The 12,070-nt window shown below is 39.0% G+C and overlaps 1 protein-coding gene across 3 annotated transcripts in view; it reads right to left on the bottom strand.

The window, feature by feature from the left end:
- The window catches only part of XPR1 (xenotropic and polytropic retrovirus receptor 1), a 192,670-nt gene that overhangs the window by 11,278 nt on the left and 169,322 nt on the right, over positions 1–12,070 (bottom strand). The gene's annotated exons all lie outside the window — the stretch shown is intronic.

Raw genomic sequence — 12,070 nt, 5'->3', positions numbered from 1 at the left:
GGTGATGTCCTAGAAAGATCCTATTGCTCCAGGCAAGCAATTATATCTTAATCTCCACTGGCTAGCTTCAGCGACCCTCTTCAGTGGTGCTCAGAAGGACAGAAAATCAAGGCATTGCTATTCTACACTGAGTTTCCATCCACCTATGCACCTGCTACTTTCACGGAAGTACACCATGCTGGATATAATTTTGATAATGTTAGTTATTTCCTCAAAAGCAAACAAGAGTTTGCCTTTCTTCAAATTATGAAGCAATAGTTATTTATATTAATGTCTTTCTCTCTCCTCTAGACTGTAAGCTCCATTGTGGTCAAGGGAACATGTCTGCTAATCTGTTTATTGTACTCTCCCAAGGGTTTAGTACAGTGCTCTGTATATAATAAACGCTCAATAAATGACACTGATCAATTGATTGTATGAAAAAGTTCCAGAAGAAATTGCCAGCAAAAATCTGGAATTCTTTTGATCTCTTCAGAAAGTACGAAAAGGGTAGAATTCATACTGCCCAAACAGTTCCTTTATACTTAGTTATGTTTAGCATCCTCAGCCAGCATAAATTAGGGAGACAAGAATACATTTCTTAATCCATTAAAACGGGTAAGGTAGGCTCCTTAGTAGCAATTAACTAATAGTATTCATTGAGTTAGCACACATGATGCATGTCTCTGAGGAGTTTATAATCTAGTGGAGGTTAAAGCTGGATAGTCTGTCTGCTGGCTAGTAATATGGATCCTTAATTTTGGGTGATGCAAACATTAATTTGGGCCCATGTGCCATAGATATGCTTTTAGTGAATCATTCCCTAACACTTTTCTATTTCATTTAAATTTCATTAGTAGGAAAACTCCTTACCCCTCAGGATTTGAAAAAAATAACCGACTGTATGCTGAATTAAGTACAAAGTACCTTTATAACTGCATAAGTTTATAACGAAAATATCCTTTTTTTAACAGCAAAAATACAGGCAAATACCAAACTCTAGTTAACACTGACTTTGCTTATAAAGAATGCCATCTGTTTACCCTACTAAATTATCCTGGTGAATATAAACACTATATATTCAAGTCAACACCAGTAAAAATCAATGTCATGTATTATTGAGAACTGAATAGTACCTTTATAACAATTGATGTGCTGAACTACACAGCTTCAAAGTAATCCAGGGCAAGCTTTCTAGTCGTGTTCAAAAAATCTTAACGCAATGTGATACAGGTAATCAATGTTTAAATAAAAAAAATCCTGCCTGTATTTTTGAAGTGGTGGTGAAGGACTAGAAGAGAGGAGGAGGGAAAAACTGAGTAGAATCATTCTTTATAATTAGGTGTGGGCCAAGAGACAGGGTTCTGCTGAAGATTACCAAACACTGTCCCAAATCCTAAGTGATTTAGTCAAATATCCTAAATTGCAAAGGAACAAAAGGAAGTACAGAATAGCTGAGTGGCACTTTATATGGTTAATTCTTGCAAGCAATAATTCCTTTTTCATAATAAAATACCATTTTTTTAACAGCAAAAATTCAGCAATGTTAACTCTAGTTAACATTGACTTTGCTTATAAAGAATGTTATGGGTTTACCCTACTAAATTAACCTGGTGAATATAAACACAATATATTCAAGTCAACACCAGTAAAAATCAATGTCATGTATTATTGAGAAAATCAGAACAAAATGGTGCTAAGCAGAAGCAATGACCATTGAGTTGGCAGCAGTTTTGCTGACAGAGAAGGTTACAGAAAAGCCAGGAATCAGCCTGCGGGCTTCTCAAATGGACTTGCAAATCAAAGGTCAATTATATAGCATCACATAAAGCCAAAGCTCCATTCCGAACACTTCTCTTCTCAGCATGACTTAAAAGCCCTCCAGTAATCATTCAGTGACTCCACAGCAGATACAATTAAGAGTGAATATTTCCATGTGCAGGAACTGGATATTCTACAGTAATCCAGTAGATACTGAAAACAGCAATTCCATGATCTCTTTCTGCCTTAAGTGATCAATAAGAAAAGACACTGTTTAAGAGGGATAGAGCTAGCCAGGACCATTTCTTAACCAGCAACTCATTAAATGGCAGTCCCGGACACTATCTGTAAACCTCTCTGGGCCCTAGGCCCCAGGGCCTCCCTGGAGTTTCTGCAGTTTCTGGGCATCCAAATGCATTCTTCCCAGGCACCTTATCAGGAGCAGGAGAAATGGCACCGCCTTCACTGTTGCCCACTGTGGAACTGAAGTAAATCAGAAGGTGGGCCACCGACACTTGGGGGATTCTGCTGCACTAGGAGGGGACAATGACAGGGGAAATTACTGGGTCAGAAGAACAGCATCCCAAAGATACTGGAGTGTAGTTTATTGTCCGGTTGGAGAGGCCATGTGATCCCTTGGACATCTGCTCCCAGGAGTTCTAAGGAGCTGAGCTGCTATCCAGGGACTCTCCAACACTGTCCTCCTCATTTCTCCCAATGTACTGCCATTCAAGGAGGTGATCCAGGTTGGGGGAGGGAAAGGGAGAGGCACAAATGCCAAGGCATGCCCTGGCCAGAGGCACAGCTCTCTGGTATCCTGTTGAGCTGTGACCCGAGGTGGGAAGTGGAGGAAAGAAGTTCATTTTCCTGCATCCTCACCATATAGCATTAAAGCACTATATTGGGAAGAAGTTCCTGACCGTGAGGGTTGTTAGTCATTGGAATAGATTGCCAGGGACACTTGGAATTCTCATCCCTGGAGGTCTTAAATATCCATTTATCCTGTGTGATTCTAAATATAGGCTAGCCTAACAGGACGGAATGGAATATTGTCTCTCAAGGTTCACTTTAGTCTTACCATTTTCGGTTCTAGTTAAAATGCAGCAGGAAGGATGGGAGACATGAAAATTAAGTGAGAAAATCTGCACAGTGTTATAACTGCGGGGTTCCCTTGGAGGTTCCCTAACAATTAGTCACTATGGGATTGGCACATGCATAAGTGACATCTGGCAGCAGCATCCAGGTTAGGGTCCTTGGCTTACCGGGGCTCTTATGATTTGGGAAAGGAACCGAGAACAAACAAAGGGGTAATCAAGGGAGGGAAAAGTTAATGATTCAAATGGGCAAAGATATATCACCCAAATCTCCTTAATCCATAAAGACCTCATAGAGTTTGGAACTGTATTTGAATTATCAATCCCGGACACTTGAATAGTTAGTGATGACGATTTTGTTAATTCAATTAATGCAAACGAGAAGTAAATTCACATTCAAAAATGTGCTTACATCCAGAATATTATGTTAGTGAATGGTCTCATTTATTAGTACTCGATGAAGGAAACTACTTACAAAAGCAATATTCTGAACAGAGGGTTCAACCCATTCTTCCTTAGGGTCAAGTGGGAAGAACAGTAGCAGCTTCTCATTAAGGCTATTTCTACATTTGCTATCACACCTGTTTCTGCACATAAACCACTAAGGTTCCATTTCTCCCACTATGTATTCTGTTAAATTTGCAAGCACTAGATATATTCTGCACCTCTTTTCTCTATCTCAAGACAGTGCATTGAAATGAAGCCTAATGCTTCCATACATTTATGTAGCTATTCTTCATTTTCAAAGATGACACTACGGACAGTGAGGTCCTTCCCATTCCCATTTATAGTTCTGGTGTTTAGAATACCTGAAAATTATCAGCCAATTTATTTTTAGAAGCAAACTAGCTAATCCTATATTAATATTGACACGGAGACTATCAAATCTGCAATGAGGTCACAGGTCAAAATGAAATGGCAAATCTTTAGAAATGCCTCCTCTTCTCCACTAATGAAATGACAGCCCTGCTAGGTGTTAGAGGATCAAAGAGACTAACACATACTGCTCATTACCAAAATCCCTAAAGGCATGGTGCAGCTAAGGTTCACCAAAAATTCACCCTTTTCATACCAATCAGTACTCCGGTCAGAGCCTGTTCATTTTACACATTGGTTTTTGTTTGTTTTAAGTTTCTGCTAGCACTCCACTTGGACTTACAGGCAGGCTGAAATGTTAAGTACCCTGTTAGAAAATATTAGATGTCAAGCAACAATTTGAGAACAGAACCAGCTTTCACTCAAATATTATTTATATATCACTGAGCCAAATGCACCCACAAGAATATCTCCAAAATAACACAACAAAAATTCTAACTCTTATGGGAACTTCCTCAACACTGTCAGCTCCAGGGTCTACCTGTTAGGGAGGCTACAGTGCTTTGTAATTAAGGACTATGTCTGGAGCCTTGAACACTTCATTCCCCACTCCAAGAACCATTTATTTATTTAACATCCCTTATCTTGGATTGTGGACTCTGATACCTTTTACTTGCAATTCACAGTTAATCCTTTCCAGCTTTCTACCCTTACACCCAATGGAACGTGGACTGTGCCTGAACTGTTTATTTGCATGCACCCCAGTGCTTAGGCATATAATGAAAGTTTAATAAATACCATAAGCAAACTATACTAATGAATTAAGTTTAATAAATACCATGAGCAAGCTATACTAATGAATTCAGAGATAAGAGATAGATGAGGATTTTCTAAAAGAAAAAAACAAACCTCAGTACACAACTCCCCACTCAAGAACCTCCAATGGCTTTCCATTTACCTCCATATCAAACACAAACTCCTAATCATCAGCTTTACTGTTCTCATTCAGCTCCCCCTCTCCTACCTTACCTCACTGATTTCCTACTACAATCCAGCCTGTACACTTTGCTCCTCCATTCATTCATTCATTCGTTCGTATTTATTGAGCACTTACTGTGTGCAGAGCACCATACTAAGCGCTTGGGTGAGTACAACAGTAATAATCATACGTATCCCCTGCCTACAATGAGCTTAAAGTCTAGAAGTGGGGAGATAGACACGATTACAAATAAATAAAATTACAGATATGTACATAAGTGCTGTGGGGCTGGGAGGGGGGAAGAGCAAAGGGAACAAGTCTTGCTCACTGTGCCTTGATCTCATCTATATCACCACCAACCCCTTTCCCACCTACTCCCTCTATCCTGGAACTCCTTCCCTATATTACAAGACACCACTCTTCCCATTTTCAAAGCCTTATTAAAATCATATCTCCTCCAAGAGAGCTTCCCTGATTATGCCCTTTTCCCCCCTACTCCATCTTCCTTCCGCATTACCTAAGCACTCAGATCTGTACTCTTCAAGGATTGGATATTCACTCCACCCTCAGCCCCATGGCACTTATGTGCATATCTCTGTAATTTATATTAATGTCTGTCTCCCCTTCTAGACTCTAAGCACAATTCATTTCCCCATTACACAAATAATTTTCAACTCACCTTTAATATTTAGCTACCAAGATAGATAAGTAGGATTTGTAACCCAAAAGTCTATAGTCTTTCAATATAATTCAAAAGTGATGGAAACATTATGTCAGTGTGTTGGAAATTGTTTTCCTTTCACCTCTAGTGGAATTGAGAGTTATCAACAGAGCTGGTGCGGATTATTACAGGAGTCCATATCATGTCTTCAAACCACCAGCAAGTGAGTTTAAATTTGGACTACACAAACAAGGCATTATGGGAAACACTGAAGGGAAAAGAAGAGGATGAGAAAGAAGCAAAATGACAACTGAAAATTTTTTTCAGCTTTGGAGATTCTCCAAATTAAGAAAATACACTTTTCCAACCTTTGCTCTGAACAAGATGCTCCTTACATTAGATTGACAATGAATTTTTAATTCTTCATTTTTTTTAAAGGCCCATAATTCCCTTATATTTCTTCCACACTCCCCAAATTTGTGATTAAAGACAAACCTATCCTCATGTGAAATGTGAGGAAAAAAATAAACTTGTAAGAAATGCTTAAACTGCAACTGTTCAAGAAATACATATGATTGAAGAGGCAGCAATCAGAATGTGAAGAGGATGTCAGCACTGTGCAAATAATAATAACAGCATTTGTTAAACACTTCCTACGTGCCAGGTACTGAACTAAATGTCGGGGGGGGGGGATACAAGCAAGTGCACACATATGTGTGTGTATGTGTGTTTTATGGTATTTAAGTGCTTCCTATGTGCCAGGCACTGTTCTAAGCACTGGGGCATAGATACAGGCTCATCAGGTTGGACACAGTCCCGGTCCCACATGGGACTCACAATCTTATTCTCCATTTTACAGATGAGGTAACTGAAGCACAGAGAAGTTAAGTAACTTGGCCAAGGTCACACAGCAGACAAGTGGAAGAGTCAAAATTAGAACCCAGGTCCTTCTGAATGCCAGGCCTGTGCTCTAACCACCAAAGAACATTGTTATCTTCCCAGAGTCCCTTCAGTCCTCCTCAATCACCTTACATACATGCTATTTATCCAATTACCTTTTTTAAATTTTTTAGTGTAAACTAAATTCTAAACTAATTGAATGCTGATCTTATATGTGCTCATTTCCCCCATTAAACTTTAAAGGTTCTTGACAGCAAGGAAATGATTTGCACTTTGGCCTATTCCCTAAAGATCTAGTATAGTGCTGTGCACACATGAGTTACTCAAATACTGCTACTGCTGCTGATGTTGAAAATACAATCAATGGTATTTTTTGAGTGCTTACTATGTGCAGAGCACTGTTCTATGAACTTGGGTGAATACAATAAAACAGAATTAGCAGATATAGTTCTTGCCCATAATGAACTAACAATCTAGAGGGGGAAGCAGACGTCAATGTAAGTAATTTATGATAATTTCAAGATACTTATACAAGTGGTGTTGGGTTGGGAGTGGGGCGAATATCAAATGTCCAAAGGTCACAGATCCAATTGCGTGGACGACATAGAAGGGAGAAGAAGTCGGGGAAAATGGGGCTTAATCAGGGTAGGTTTCATGGAGAAGATGTGTCCTTAATTGTGCTTTGAGGGTGGTGAGAGTGGTGGTCTGCCATAGCTGGAGGGGCAGGGAGTTCCAGACTAGGAAGACATGGAAAAGGGGTTGGCGGCGAGATAGATGATATCGGGGCACAGTGAATAAGCTGGAGCCAGAAGAGTGGAGTGTGCAGGCTGGGCTGTAGTAAATTAGTGAGATGTGATATGACGGGGGCAGGCTGATTGAGCGCTTTAAAGTACATGGTAAAGAGTTTAGCTGATGGTAAGGAGTTGTATCATGATAAATTATGTTTCCATAAGGGTTAAAGAATTTGGCCTTTTGGAATGGTTAACCTAGAATGAAAGAATTTCTTGACAGGTTGCCTGTTTTTCCCATGGTCACAAAGGAAGTCTATTTGATTGTCAAAAAAAAGGGAAACTTTGTCCCAGTGGGTTCAAAGAACAATTAAGAGTGCTGCAAAAACACTCAATTTTTAGAGTCTGCACAGCAACATTTTTAAGGTGGAAGGATAACAAACTGGCCAGCCTCCAAACGGGAGGCTTCCAAAAACTGTGTGTGCTACCCTAGAACAATGAATGGATTGTTTTTGAAGGAACTGAGCTACTGCTGAGGAACCCACATTAAGAGGCAAAGCAGCCCTGAGCCAAGTTTGAATAGCGGGGAATCAGAACAACACTGAAAAAACCCCCTCTGAAATAAGCAGCAAATAACACTCTCTAATGTTTTAAGTGACTCTCCATTATTAGTAAATAGTAGGCATCCTAAGGTGTCTTAAGCAAAATGAGCAGTATTTAATGGGAGGCTGGGTTGATGTGTACATTCCCACACTTAAATCTCCCACAAAACTATGAAATAATTCTAGGAGGTGAACTAGAAATGCTGAACAAAACCCCCGAAATTCTAATCAATTTATCCACCAGTGATGTTTATTGAGCGCTTACTGTGGGCAGAGCACTGAATAATGAATTGTTGCTTTTCCTTGTCAGGTTAGAAACTACAGTTAATGGTTTATTCTATTATTTTATCTCACCCCTGGAACTCTGATATCTTTTTTTACTTAGACAACTGAGCCAAGAAACCCTGGAGATAACATAATGATCATTTTGGAACTCTTTATGGGTATTTATCCCTTCTCTGAGCCCCACAAAAAAAAAAACCTGTTGGAGTTGGCTTCACATCCATTCTTGTATTAAAGTGTCAGTGCTGAAAATATGGAGGCTAGCTGACAGCGGAAGATTTCTTGGTGCCTAAAAATCGATGAAGAAAAATCAAGCACTCTGAATTTTATAAAATATGTTCTTTCTTTGTGCAGAAGGGAAGGTATGCCCGTCAATGAACTGCACTTAAAATTTCAGGAGGGGGCTATCTACCTTTTTGTTGACCCAGAATGCAGAGGTACTCCTTTCTAGTCTTGAAAACCACACATTGATTGACATGTTGTAACAGAAAAAAAAACACCTTTGAAACAATCATGAAGATGCCCCAATACCTGTTACCATGGAAACCACTGCAGGCTGTTTCTCAGGAAAAAATCAAGGTCACTGGGTTTGAACAGCAAGGTTTATTCCTCATCTCTTCCTCCTTTTCCCTTGAAAACCAAGTCTTAGCAGCAAACCCTCCCCTAATGGAAAATAGCTGGTCCTAACACATTAGAAAAAAAGTCTATTGTTTCAGTCCCTTTGAATTCTAAAGTCAATGCGCCTTGAAGACATTTCCGTCTTCCATTATTCAATGTCTAAAGGAGATGCTCAAAAAGCAAACTGGTTTGGGTAATTATTCTGAATGAATTTACCAATTCAACACTCCCACTAGGAAATCCTCCAAAGCAGGATCCTAAACCAGAAAAAAACTAATTCAAACAAAAAAAATCCTCAATTTTATTTCACCTGTTGGGGTAGTTATTTTAAGTCTTATTCACTTTACAGAGAGCAAGTACAAAGCAAACTGCAAATTTCAAAACACACTTGAAACAGCATCTTACAGTGTGTTTCTAGTATCTCACCAAGAGCAACTAAGCATCTCTGAACCACTGGGATTCTTGTGGGCTTTTCTCTAACTTGAATAGATCTTGGCGCAAAAAAAGGTAACTATCAATTTAGCTCTGGACAGGAACCATGCCCTGGGCATTCACATTTAGGTATAAAATAGTATTATAAAAGACTCTCAAGTCAATGACCAAAAGAGGTAAAGCTGGAGAGTCCAAAATTAAGACTGACAGCACACAACCACCTTCCCCTAAGCAAAGTGCTGTCCAGGTTTTTCTTGCAAGCACCTTCTCTGATTCTAAATTATGGGGACTCACTTCTCTTTCAACGTTTCTATCTATATGTCTTGCAGCCTGCCTTCCCAACTGCTAAAACACTGGGAAGGTTGAGCCATTCAGAAACTACGGTTGTGGCTTGGAGGAGCAGTGCAGTTCCTAAGGCACTCTACTCCAAGAACTGTTCTCTTGTATTTTTTTCCTCAATTCAGTATTTCTTACCTACTTACAACCTCTCCTTTTCTTATGTGTGTTCTCCACCCCAATCCCCCGACCAGCACTTTTAGATTATAATTCCCTTGAGGGGCAGGGAATATGACTGAACTGTTTGCTTATTTCTATTAATTCCATAGCTGAGCACAATCCTCAGTACATAAAACATGTTTAATAAATACCATACATCAATCAACTACTCATTCACTCTACAGTCAGCCATCTACTTCCTTTACAAAACAAACATTCTTTCCTACTTCTTAACTTTCTCTGATTCCAACATCTTCTGGTCCTGAGAATTTCCCCACGAAAACCACAACAAGCCCAAAGAAGAGGTGTAACAGCTTCAAAACCTTGTTCTTTCATTTATGTCACATGCCACCAAATGTACAAGGTATATGCTCAAACTGTCTCTGCCTGTGTACCCAGTGGCCTCCTGACTCCATTTAGGAGTAGTCTGCTCTAAATACTTGAGCCTATGCATTCCTTTCATTTCAAATCCTGTCAACTGCCAAAAGAGTCAGCATGGATACCATTAGATGATATGTTCATATCATCAAGCGGATTATTTGGGTCACCTTGTTGTAGGATTGGAATTTTAAGGAATTTGCCGGGGAGGAAATATAATTTTTATAAACAGCCAAGGGGAATAGCTGGAAAAGCAGCTATTATCCTTTTTGGATTCAGACATTACAGGACTTCATATTATTTGCAGTTCAGTATTCTCAAACCAAAAATAAAGATAATGGCATTTGGAAAACATTCTTTTCTCACTGAAGTACTTGGCAAACATGGTGGTGTTTAATATTTGTTTAGTATTCACTTGTGCCAAAATTAATAGCTACCCTCTTGAATATCAGTGAAAGTCAAACCTTCAGCTGGAAGTAAATCAATGTATTCCATACCCAGCTGATGCAGACTTCTGCCTCAATGGCAAGGTTGCCCAGTGTGAAACATCAGAGGCTCTGAGTAACAGCAATTTGGTAGCATCAACTGACTCTCCTAATATCCAGATACCTGCTTAAAAAACCTCACAAAGTCAATTTAAAGTTATTTTCTATTTGCCAGATTTAGCAAACACTCCTTTCCAACCTGAAGAAGAATTGTCATAAAAGGTGTGCGCTGTTCTTAATTTCTGTAGACAAAGCAGGTATGCATTAGAGTGAAAGGTAAAGAGCTTTCTGATTGACAGTAGGTAGGAAAAAGTTAAAAAAAAAAAAGAAGCTATTGTGACTGCATAAGGCTCCGGAGCTAAAAGCTTTTTCACTTTACAAGAGATTCAAATAATAATCATGGTTTCCACGGAGATAGAAAACTAGAGGGACCAGAGAGTTCAATTTGCAGTTAAATGGGCTGGAAACAATCCCCCACTACTTGGAGATAAAAATATACATGATTGCCAGTGGGGAAATTCTCTAGCAATTTTACCTTTCTTTTCTACCCTTGTAAAAATGAACAAGGGAATCTAGAGAAGAAACTGGTAAACCAAGTTAGTGGAGAGAATCCACATCATATTCTTGAAAAATGAGAACACTTCTCAAAAAATGAGCACACTCTTTGGAGTAACACCCAAGTGTTTTCCTTTGTTTAAAAATGGGGACTAGATTGAGTAACCTTAATTACAAATTTGTACGTTATAGTTTTTTGGGCAAAAAAAATGTAATGTGGAAGTAATTTAGATTATTGAAAAATTAGGGATGAAAATCAGGGTTAATTTTGGGTTTTATTTTAGTTATACCTTTTATGATTCACAAAGAAACAACCTTTGCATGGCAAACACTTCTTTGGAAATTTTACTCTTCCTGGCTAATGGCTAAATGAATCAATAATGTTTACTGAGCAGTTGCTCCATTCACAGCACTGTACTAAACGCTTGGCAGAGTAAAATAGTAGGCATGATCCCTGCCCTCAAGGATCTTACACTTTGGCAGGGTAGCCAATAAAATAAGTTATATGTAGGAGGCATCAGAGTGCTATGTGACCCTGGAGAGGGAAAGAGTCAGTGAAGGGAAGGAGCTCTGTGAGGAGGCTGATGCAGGGTCAAGTCAGGATAAAACAAGTACTCGAACCTGTATGGTGGCAGTTTGGATAGAAAAGAAGGGGTCGATTCTGGAAATGTTGCTGGGGAAGAGCTGAAGGGATTTAGTTGCAGACTGAACATAGGGCTCTAAATAAAGAGAGGAAAGAAAGATGATAAGATAATAGGCTGATGAGGCAGGAAGGGTGGTGGTATTATCAACTCTGATAGGAAAGTGGGAGAAAGGATTTGGGAGAAAAAGTAAGTTCAGTTTTGGACATGTTGAGCTATCTGAGAGAATTGTTGAAGACTCCAGAGCTAATCCAAAAGTAAAAATGCCCTCATTTGGGCTGTGAGATGAGGACCATATAGTGGAGTAAGAATGATGATATTCATGCAAGATATAAGCAAAATTGAACCTGGGGGAATAAGTTACTCAAGGACTGGGGAGAAGGGAAATTCCCTTCAGGGTGAAAAATAGTTTATACCACATTTAAAAGTGACTAAATCTCCCGATATCAAATATACATTTCAATACTATAACCACTCCAGGAGACCTGTTGACAAAAGAACACTAAAGACTTAAACTGATGGGGCAAAATTAAGATGGATTCATAAATCTATTTAAGTCCATCTTGGCAGTGAAAATGTTAAAAAATCCACAATGAAATATTTTTAAAAAGTTTTGTTTTTGAAAGATTTAACCCTAATTTGAAATAAAAGATTTGTAGAAGGT

The sequence above is a fragment of the Ornithorhynchus anatinus genome, chromosome 16 (assembly GCF_004115215.2).
Source record: "Ornithorhynchus anatinus isolate Pmale09 chromosome 16, mOrnAna1.pri.v4, whole genome shotgun sequence".
Classification (NCBI taxonomy): Eukaryota; Metazoa; Chordata; class Mammalia; order Monotremata; family Ornithorhynchidae; genus Ornithorhynchus; species Ornithorhynchus anatinus.
Note: the sequence above shows the minus strand (reverse complement) of the source record. Positions and strands in the feature narration are given on the sequence as shown.